This window comes from Haemaphysalis longicornis, unplaced genomic scaffold (assembly GCF_048455015.1).
Source record: "Haemaphysalis longicornis isolate Haplotype H1 unplaced genomic scaffold, Haemaphysalis longicornis Haplotype H1 scaffold_8, whole genome shotgun sequence".
Taxonomy (NCBI): domain Eukaryota; kingdom Metazoa; phylum Arthropoda; class Arachnida; order Ixodida; family Ixodidae; genus Haemaphysalis; species Haemaphysalis longicornis.
The window spans coordinates 31,476,730-31,487,898 of NW_027526445.1; positions in this window are offsets into that span (position 1 = coordinate 31,476,730).

Below are 11,169 nucleotides of genomic sequence, written 5' to 3' on the forward strand. Positions count from 1 at the left end.
TGCCACCTAGCGTAAACAGCAGATATCAGAGCAACTTCAAGGCCCCGTGCCTCGACCACGGCATTCAGGTGAGATGTAGCCAGCGTGTTTGTTCTAGATTGCGTTCAAAATTGCTTCTTGGTCATGGTGATAAGTTTCGAACTAGATCGAATGAAGTTCTCAAGTGATTTGCACAGCGGAGTCAGCAGATGCAGTGGCTGGTTTGTAAGTCACCTTGGCTTCCAGTTTAGCATTTTTAAAGCAACCGTAAAAAAGCAAGCTGCATTATAAGTGTGGTTAAACGGGCTACCTGCTTCGGGCAGTCTGGACATACCGCCTTTTGTTCATCGTTCACCGAGCAGTTAGACGGTGCGGGGTTGCATGTGCAACTAAAGCAATGCACCGCCACGGTTGAGCATCACGCAGTGACTGCACCATTCGTGAAGCACTAATCTGAGCCTGCCAGCTAAAATGTTCTTTAATGGGGCACGTCGTCCATTAACCAAAAGCATCGTCTTCACTCGATATTGGGCGGCTTGAGAAAATGGACAAAATAAGAGGAATGTTTAGCGATCTACCTAAATAATTTCCAAGGTGGCCATAAGAAAAGCCAGTCCAGGCCTTGTCCTCTAGCTTTTTTGTCGTCGTAGTTTCAGGCGTTCGAGGATATGCGCCACTGCCATTTTCCTCCTCTTTTCATGGCATGATCGCCATGTATGCTGACGTAGAACAACTGAAGTGGGGCGAAACTCTTCCCTTCGAGACATGCGCGTGTAACACGGACGGCCAAGAGACAACGAGGTTGACCCTCGCTCGCCGCATGCTCGGCCAACCGGTTACCCAGATTGTGGATGCAATGGTGCTTCACGTATCAAGAGAGAACCTACACGGGGATGCGCAACTTATCTCCAAGACAGCGGTAGAAGCTCGACAGCTCTTCAGTCTCCGAATTATTGACCAACAACCTGTCTTCACTCAATGTTACGATTTTCATCGACGCCACGGGTCCATCCGACACTGTGATAATGATTTTGTGTGGACTCCAGACCGCCGCCGGGGTCAGAGAAAAACTCTTGGAGCGTTATTTCGCCCGGTACAAACTGCTGCTTAATGTCGGATACCTCCCGTAGGAAGTCACGCGTAACGGTGAGCGCTCACATTCTTGATCATCGAAGTTTGAAGTCATGCACGGTGGGCGGCTTGGCCAATGTAACGAACGCTGACATTCCGGCAGCCACAAGGAAATCACATTTATATTCCTCCATCCCCGCGGCATAAAGACGATGCCTCGTATAAAAACGGGGAGAGGGTTAAGCCACAACTGTCACTTATCATCAAAGCAACGTCGCCTACACTGCCAGTGATGCAGTGAGCAATCCCCGATCACCAGCAACAGGTAACTTAGAAGATAGTTGATTATAACACTGACGGCGCTTGCTTTGCTACCTCGGCATCTCATGTCCTCGCTTCTACTGTAGTTTTTCGCGGCAATTAGGCACCTAGATTTAACCTCTAATCCTCCCTTCTGTCAAGGTTTTAGTGCTATTCGTGACAATTTGTTTTGCACTACGGAAATCCAACTATTTCGCTCACAATTGCCAGTGTTGTCTCTAGCATGGGCGTGGGGCCTGAATCCTGTCTTTGGCATATATAATTCACTAAGTAAATTTATACTACTACTCAACATCCAAAGAGTCGCCCATAGGTCAATACCAAACGAGTTAAATTGTTAAAGGCGGCGTGATGAGGTGATGAGAGCAGCTTTCCAGAAAACGGGCATTTCTATCGATGTTTCGATGTTGTCAAAGGCAACGACAGTGAGACAAGAAAAAGAAGTAATAAAATTTACTTCTTTTACGCCGATTATGGAGCGGTAATTCGAGAAATGAGACTTTGGCACGGCCATGGCTGGCGTCCGGGGAGAACAGAACTTCAAAATAGAGTGAGATACAGTATATGACTTTAATCGTTAGTTCGAAAAGGGAGGCCTGTGGCTCATGGCTGATTTATCGGGAAACTCATCTGTAGTGGTGCAGGAAACTAAGAGCAGACCGCAGGGGCCACAGTGCAAGACAACACAGAGCGTCTGCAAAAGAAAGCGACGCGACCGCGTGTGCAACTCGCGGTGTGGCCTCTTCCCTCCAAACATCCGCCACCTGATTACGGCACTTACAGACTGGAACATCAGAGTGGGTCTAGCATGTTCTAGCCCGTGCTAAGCTTGGCTCGGTTGTTGGGAACTTTCCGTCGCTTCCTACTTGACCGGCAAATGCACGTTAACTGGGTAGCAAAAGAGCGCGAGAGATAATGTCTTACAAACGCTGGGATTCCACGCCGACGGTATTCGTATGGTATCTAGGATTACTCTCACCCATGATTGGTCGTATTGGCCCCTGTATACGTTAGAAAGAGTGCCTCCCAGGGCATAGTCTTTCCCTAGACTTACCGATCCAAACCAAGAAATTCGCACGCACTGCTAGGGCAACGCTGGGGTCTCTGTTGTCGCTAAAGGCCACCGATGCATCTTCAGCTGAATCGCGCTCTCGCCGCCAAAGAGCCACCTCGTGTCATGGAAGCAACTCATCTTTGGAGCACAAGCAGGCCCGCGCAAGGAGCACTTTGCACATTCGATACTGACAACTTTCGGGTCTGATGTAAGCCTTTAAGTGACGCAGCCCCTCCGAACCAGCGGCATCAACTACGCAAACAGCCTACAACCCCTCATAGAGGGGTACAGTGACAATTTGGCTAGCCAGGCACGCATTACTGCACTGATTCAAGGTTAAGGCTTCCCTGCCTTGGTGCTGTGTCGGAGATCACACACTCCTTTCCTGGTTACGGCTGGCAGCCACTGCTATGGTGTTGAAACACCGCCAAGCTCTCCCGACCAAGACAAGACATTGGAAACGAGGTGGTATGCACGAATTCTGCGCCACAACAAAACGCGGCCGACACCCCATCAAGAGTTCCGAGGACGAGTGCGACTACACTGAGGATGAAGTCGTTCACATTTTGGCTGTTAATACCGAGACGGGGACCAACGGGTGCGCCTTGAAGTGCGTGAACCACATGAGCGATGTCGCGCGGGTGATGGCGGCGCCTGAGGCTGCACAGATTGGCAAAGCATGAAAATAAAGTTACGCGCTCACGTGAACTCCATGCACAATACCAGACCGTTGCTGCTCCCGATGGACACGTCGCGATAGCCGCTGCTGCGGAGAAGCTTTCTCCGCGGCTCCCTGCTTCGACAATTGCTTCTTGCGCTACCTCGCCGAATGGTGCCACTCTCACAAACGACCTTTTGCACTGTGCGCAGTGGGCCACTGTGCTTTTCTCATGGCCAGGGAAGAACATGATGACATTAGGCAGTGCGTGGTCGTACCAATGAGCTCTGCGGCCCTGAGTTTACCACGGAAAGGTAGACCTTCTTCGGAAGACGTGGACGGCCACTGAAAAGAAAAAATCTCTTATTCAGATCACCGAAAAAGTCGAAAACATGCTCCCAGGTGGCGTAGTTACCAGCCTGCTGTCGCCAGCTGCATGTTCCTCCCTACTGACCGTTCTGCTTCCTTCCTTTCGGTTACAAGAATGGTCGTCGCAAGTTAGCTGGACGCTGTCGCAGAGGCTTCCCACGTAAGGATGAGCACTCGCTTAAACGTCGTTGTCGCTTAAGAAAACGATGACAAGAAAACGATGGCAAAAAGGGAGGCTCAAGCACACAGTGCCAAGGTCATTCCCCCAGCTATGGTGCCGAGCGCTGGAGACCCCACCACGAGCTCGCGCCCGCTGTAGGTGAATCACAAGCGGCCAGCGACAGCGGCCGGACGCAGAGGACATCCCGACAAGAAAACCGGGTGAGTCGGAGGATGGAGTGGGATCGGGATGCACGGCGGTGAGGTGACCGGACCCGTGCGGTGCCCCAAAAGGCCATCCAATGAAGTAACCTCCAGGACATCTCTTCCCTAAAGAAGTCATCTCGCCCGGTATCGGTGAGACAGCGGCGCTTACAGAGAGATGCGTTCCCCACGCCGGGGCTGGAAGCTCGGAAAGCGCTTCACTACCACAGGCTACGAGACGTGATCTCCAAGCTACCAGACGTGTGATGAAATGATCCGACGTGCAGACGCCTCAAGACAAAACCACGTAGTGTGTGTTCTTTTCCTTTCCACCTCGACGTATAATTTTCCCTTTAGCTGGAACTCTTGCTTCCGTTCTCTTTACCTCTCCGCGCGATTTACCTATTGTTAGTATGAGTCTCTGTATGTTGTACATTGTGTGGGTTTGGTGTATTATATAAACTAGTGTCGTTTATAGTTTCTGCTTGTATTTATGATTGTTTCAGAACCTGGCAAGCGCCTGCCGCCCAAGGCCTACTCACTGCCTCCCGTGTGGGAGAGTCGACCGTGTAAAGACCGGCTACAAAGGCACCTTGAGAAGCGCTCTTTGTAGGGAGGCACTTAACTGACAACATTAAATTGCAGCCTTTTGGGGAGATAGCTAGGGACCGGACGCTTCAGCAAGGGCGACGTTCCCAGGTCCAGGCGTAGGTTCGACCAGCGAGTTACAGCTAGCCGAGATGACAAAGCTCCGCCAACTCAGCATCTGTCATGGTTTGGAGCACATACTGAGCAGCCTGACTTCAGACAGGACAAGAATCCTTGTCTGCATCCTAGCGGAAAGAATCCAGCCGCCGCGCTGCCACGCAGCCCACTGTATCTGCAGCCCCGTTGTTCTGTTTGCAGTTTCCCATCCGTAGAAGCTGCTGCCTCACGTCGCGTTGGCTATGGTGCCCAGCTTGGTGGGCACACTGGTCGTCCATGACTCTGGAAGAATGGCAGCCACGGATGCCGTGGCCCTCCACAGCTCCCTCCTTACACCGAAAGCTACACCATGGCTAGCAGATCCTGTGGTAAAGGCCAGAGGCCATGCAGCCTGCAGTGGAACTGCAACGGCACGGGTCGCTTCAGCGTGCAGCTGTTTGAGTTCCTGCTCAGAGAACCATTCAAAATACTTGTGCTGCAAGGAGTTGTACGTCTGAGTCGAAACTATGCACCTGCCTGACTACGTGTGTAAATGTCGCTCCACCAGCTGCCGCCTTAGGTGCTGCAGCTGCACACCATTCCACGACGCCACCAAGCACACCGGCGAAGTCGAGGGCAGCCGCATATGTGCACGCAGCCTCAACAGCCAACTTGTTGACCTTTCTTTAGTGACTGAACACCCCGTTGAATGCGCTACATTAGGATACGCATTAAGACAAAGGACTATATTGTGAAAAAACGTCTCAGAAACTCTGGGACGTGGTTATTGCTCGCTAACCTGAGCTCTGACTCCGTACTGTGAGAACTTCAACGTACATCACCCTGCCGTGGGGAGGCACGGCGTCCCCCAACCAAGTAGGCTGATGCTGGACACTGAAACTTCCTGCTGACTGAAAACATCGGCCGCCACACCTTCGCGCGCTATTGTCGCAGTGACACGGTCGAGAAGTCATGCAGAACCCTACTCATACAGTGGTGCGCCAACTCCCGGGAGACCACCGCAGGCATGTGGAGGTCTGACCAATACCCGTCTTAACCTCCCCCTGGAAGCACCGCAGGCAAGTCTACACTCTGGTTTTATGCAGTCACTAGATGGGTGGACGTCCGAAAAGATATAACTCACTGCAGGACTCTGAGGACGACTTCTGGCAGCACTGGTGCGATGACCCGCAAAGGCCACGGTATAGAGGGCACCCCTCTGTACCCCGCTGTTTTAACATTAGCTGCTTCATCATGCAGGTGAACGTCGGCAAGGCAACCAGCACACCTAGAGGCGACCTCCTTGTTGTGTCTCCGGGGGCGTGCTGACCTTGTTTTTATTAAACATGCTGCTCGCTCTTCTCTCACACTGCATCACTCCCGGCTTGGCGAGACCAGTGGAGGTTCAGGTGTACACCGACAACGTGGGGCTACTGAACCACGGCCCAACCGCCGATTGCAACGCATCCACGGCGTGCTCCAACGGTTCTCGGAGCCCTGGAGCCTTCCTCAAGTGTCGTCGCCTATACTCCTCGAAATCCAAAGCGAAGTCCTTGATGATGCATCCGGAATACTACACGCCTAAGCCGGCAACACCACCGAATAAACTGCACGGACACTCTCTTACCGGGTGACGGAACATGTAGTTCTGGGCTTGCTGATTGACAATCGAATCACAAGGCGGGCTATCGAATCAATTGACTATTTAGTCAAAGCCGTCCGGGAACGCAGCGCTCGGTTTCTGCAAGGGGTGCAGCAGCTTCTGGTTCGGAGAAATGTCGTTCCCAGACACCCTGTCAAAACTATTCATTAAACGAGGCAAAAAAGGGAAGACAAATGCACAGCCCCACGAGGTGTCTGCCAGAAAGTTTATTCCCTGGTTTTGTTTCACGTGTGGCAAAATAAGTGCAGGGGTCCATTTATGCTCTGAAATTATACGGATTCATGTCTATTTTAGAATGGCAGGCCCTGCCAGCCTTGTTTGCGACAAAAGTGCGTCATCATTTTCGAGGTTGCATGGGGTTCTTTCGGAACACGTGCAAGTTTTTCTGTTTTTTGACTCAAAAACATTTTGGTAGTCCATAATTTTGCTAACTGCTGTTTCTTCCGTTAAGGTGCCAGCTTGCACCTCTTCAAGTGAGTGGGCACATAGTTAATAATGGAAAGCCTTACACTGTGCTGCCCTACCACGGTTGCTCACTTTCATAGAAAAAGTGCAGCTTCAGCCGCGGCAATCCTCACTCTTGCTACAGGGGTCAACCTACTTGCAAGCTGCAGTTCTGACTGAATTGAATGTAGGGTTTAACGCACCGACGCAGCGCAGGCGATGAAGCGCCCCGTAGGGGAAGGCTCCAGAATAATGTTGACCAACTGGGAATCTTTAACGTGCGCCGAAATCTCGTACACACGGGCGTTGTTGCTTTTTGCCTTCACCACAAAAGCGGCCGTCGTGGCCAGGAATCGAACCCGCAAGCTCGTGCTCAGCAGCACAACGCCTTAGCCACTGAACCACCGTGGTGGGTCAGCTGCAGTTTTGCCTTGTGCAGGACAGCCTGCCCTGCCTCAAATTCTATGAAGTCATTCAACTCTGTATCATGTACCAGAATCGGCAGAACAAAATCGCGTCAGAAAATAATAAATTCTTGCGGGAAAGCACATACCGTTTCATTTACATTTGCAGATACCTTCACCATTTCCCTCCAAGGTGTTATATCCAAAGCTAATTTGTAACAGGCTGCGCCATCAGGTATAATCATCTGTCTTTCCAGAGCTCGTCATACAGGAAAGTCCTTCACTGGGTCAGGAAACACTTCTTTTTTTCAGTAATGAAAAATTGGTGACTGAAATACAATCATACGTAATCTGACACCTTACTTTTCTCTGTCACCGTGCTGAGAGGATGAATTTTGCATGTTCTATTTTGTAGCAGCAACAGCTACTGCAGTGTTGTTAGCTACGGTAAACCTCGCTGATGGCCTAAATTACTTATGATGGCACGTCAATACCGCTCCTACCGCATTAACCACAGCGGAGGTTTGCTCAAGTCAATTCAATTTCGTCTCGTCACTCTGCTAACCCCGCCTACAAGGGCCTTGGTTATCTTTTGAACTGAAACAGTGCACGTGAAGGGTCGATTCCCGGTCGCGGCGGCCGCTTTTCTGATGGAGGCGAAAAGTGAAAACGCCCGTGTGTACGATGTTTCGGCGCACGTTAAAATCCCCAGGTGTTCAAAATTAGTCCGGAGCCCTTCACTACGGCGCGCCTCATCTCCTGCGTTGCGTCGGCGCGTTAAACCCTACAATCAATCAGTCAAATGAAGCAACTCAAGGCGCCTCAACCACTTTTTGTATTTCCAAGTCATCACACTTTTTTTCAATGCCTATTTTTTACTAGCTTTTGCAGAAATAAAGCAACAATGTACTTTTAGATTGTACAACAATGTAACTATCGTCTTTGTGTTTTAACTACTAAATTTTGCCTGTTTTCTGTTTGGTCTGCTCAATAATGTTGACAAGTATGAACGTTTCCACCAGGTTTGGTAGTTTAGAAATGGTTTGCTTGGAAGTGGGTTTTTGTTTTCAGTTCGTGTGGAAGAACCTAAGGACAGACAGAGACAGCCAGGCTAAAATTATCGCGATGAAGTAGCCCAAGAAATACCTGTCAATAAAAAGGTTGCGCTCTGAGTAGAACACACCACGCTCTGAAACGTTTTAATCGGCGTCGTTCATGCAAGTGGAACGATGTGGACATGCCAATGCGGCAATATAGATCGTGACGGGAATTTTTAACGCATTCGCACTCACGTTTCCACTGCATTTAGCAGCCGCAATTGCAGTGAGGGAGCGCGATGAATTAGGTGCTCCATGACTAGAAGTGCTTTGTGCGTGTCCGAACTGCTCGGCTTTACTTGTCTTTGCACGGGCGCGTTAGAGTCAACCTCCTGAATGCGATCCTCGGAATCCTCACGCTGATAATTAGCCTGGCCGTGGCGCCCATTGCTGTGTGCGTCTTTTGGCTAGTGTATAGACCCTCGAGGTACAGGAGGTGGACGGTGAGTACCAAAAGTGATTGATTTCAATTTCATATCTCAATCAATCAATCAGTCAGTCAGTCATTCAAAGAATATTCACAAATTCCACTAACAATATTGAAATGCAAATGAATCCCACTTACAAATAAAGTGGTTCCGATATCTCCGGTTTCAACCTGGATTATTTCTACATAACTGTCACAACACTCACGTCGGGGTCAACATCAGCAAAGAACTGGTGTCTGCCCATTTACCTAATGTTAACTCAAACATGTACCCCGTATAGCAGTAATAACCACGATGCCTGTCCAACATTACCAACTAATACTCACCACCCAGGCCACGAAATAAACCACATTTGAAATGAAGTTATCGTTACTTGAAAGGAAAGTATGGTGAACTCGTAATTTACGCAGCTACTGCAACAAAACGACCCAACATTATCCCAATAAACTACGCGAATACAGGGGCCTACTTCCTATGCGACAACACAACCACTCACGTAAGCCTCATTGGCTTTTCAGCAATCAGAACTAGATATCGTTCCACAAAAAAATTCCCTAACAAGTACAAAAACAAACATGTCTATTCGATATTTACCAGCCGAAATGCCAGCCGAGATGTCCCCACGGTATGGGCAACCGCCCTTTAAGACAGAACACAGGTATACTTCATTCCAAATACGGCTTTGTCCGGATGAAAATGAAAAATGAAGTGACCTAATTCTATTCTTGCTTGCATATATTGACCTTTTTTATTTTTTGCTGTGATGTGCCTGCCTTGTAGTTATATGTTTTTTGTAGTTACGTGTTTCAAAAATTCTTATTGCTTGTATTTTTTTGCTTCGTTTGTAATTTATCATTATTTTGGCACCCATTCATTATATGTTCGATGTATGCGCATGCTCCCCCTATGTAATGCCCTCCTACGGAGGGCCTTTAGGGGAACCTGAATAAATAAATAAAAATAAATAAATAATGTGCAAAAAATTTTTTCACAAAGCTCGGGAAAATGTTATATTAAAAAAAACACATGTACAGCACTGGCGACGACCTAGCCACTCTGCGGCAACATTTTTATCACTTCGATTAATACCGTTTATGCGACTGGCCACCTCTAACCTAAAGCAACGCCATGACATATGCGTGGATGATGGTACAAAGCCCCCTAGTGGACGTTATAACATAACCTATACGCCAACATGAGGTTAGTAATAACACAATTGTGTTTCTCGTTCTGGACCGTAGCGGGTGCCTCGTGCGCCTAATACGCTGTAAAGCAATGAAGTGCTTCCTGTGTATCAGCAATAGAGAGCTACGGTAGAACGAAACTAAATATCTTACTACGATTGCCTCGCCACATTTGTTGGTGGTAGAGTAGGCATGAAGCCGCCACTCACAAGAGCAAATAATTTGGCTTCACTGTGGAATCGCTGAAAGATGCCTTGGAAAAGGGTCCAGTTGTTGTATGGTTTTTCTGTTTATCTTCTTTTATACTTTGAATCTGTGCTATAAAATTGCCGGTGTTGTTATCGGAGTAAAACTGGCTTTAATGAGCCAAACTTCTATTTTGTCTCCATGGCCACTTCAAAAAGTCAGAGTTAGTAACTGCTCGAGTGAATAATTGTCACAAAAAGGAACGCCGCTAAAATGGGACACACAAAGAAATGAGAAACTTGGGTTCAGTTTTTATTATTCAGTTATTCAGTTTAATAGGGAGCTTTTTTTCGTCTTTTTGAGAGCAAATCTGGTCGTGTTGTTGACCTCTCTGATGGCCTTGTTGACCTCTCGTAGATCAACGTTAACGCGATACGTTCCATCAGTTTTATGCACAACGATGATAGGAGACACCCACTCGGCAGCATCCCTTCGTTCTGTGATGCCCGACTGTTCCAGCTGACACAGCTCAACAGACACACGCGCACGCAGAGCAACCAGAAGACTTTGAAGCCTTCATTTCACAGATTCCACCGGCGGACAAAAGGGCCTTGAGGCGCGAAACACTTCGCCGTGCCAAGTTCTCCGGAGGACAGGTCTGAAAACAGTCGCGTGGGTGAGCTCATAGCTACCGTGACGGTGGTTGTGATACATTTCTGACAGGACAGTGACAGGACACCTAAAATACAGAGCTGGAGATGTTGTATAATATACAGCTCCATACCTCATGAACCGTGCTCCCGACTTGACCAAAATATATGTTCGAACTTCGGACTTCCTTGAATGATACGTTCACCAAGAAGCAACTGTTCACTGCGATTCGTTGCTTTAAATAGTGTAACATACGTACTGTGGCATCGGTCAGCGAACAGTCAGAGATTTTTTTTGAAAGCTTGTTTCACTCAGGAGGGGTACAGATGACCCAGTGTCAGCGAGCAGGAAGATTGTGTTTCTAGTAACTTTAACATTAATGTAAATACCGTTTCCCCGTGGTCAGTCAGGGTACAGGGGTAGAATGGAATTTTTTTCTGTCGCTTCAGAAGCACTCGGGCTCTCCCGGCATCCCAGATATTCTTTTACCTTGCGACTGGTGAACATGAGCAAACTGTCCAACTTTGTCACAGTTCCGGAATTGAGCATCGTTAGCTCGGCATTCCGTTGCATTTTCTCGATGACCAGGGGGTCTCAAACGGCAGCACAAAGA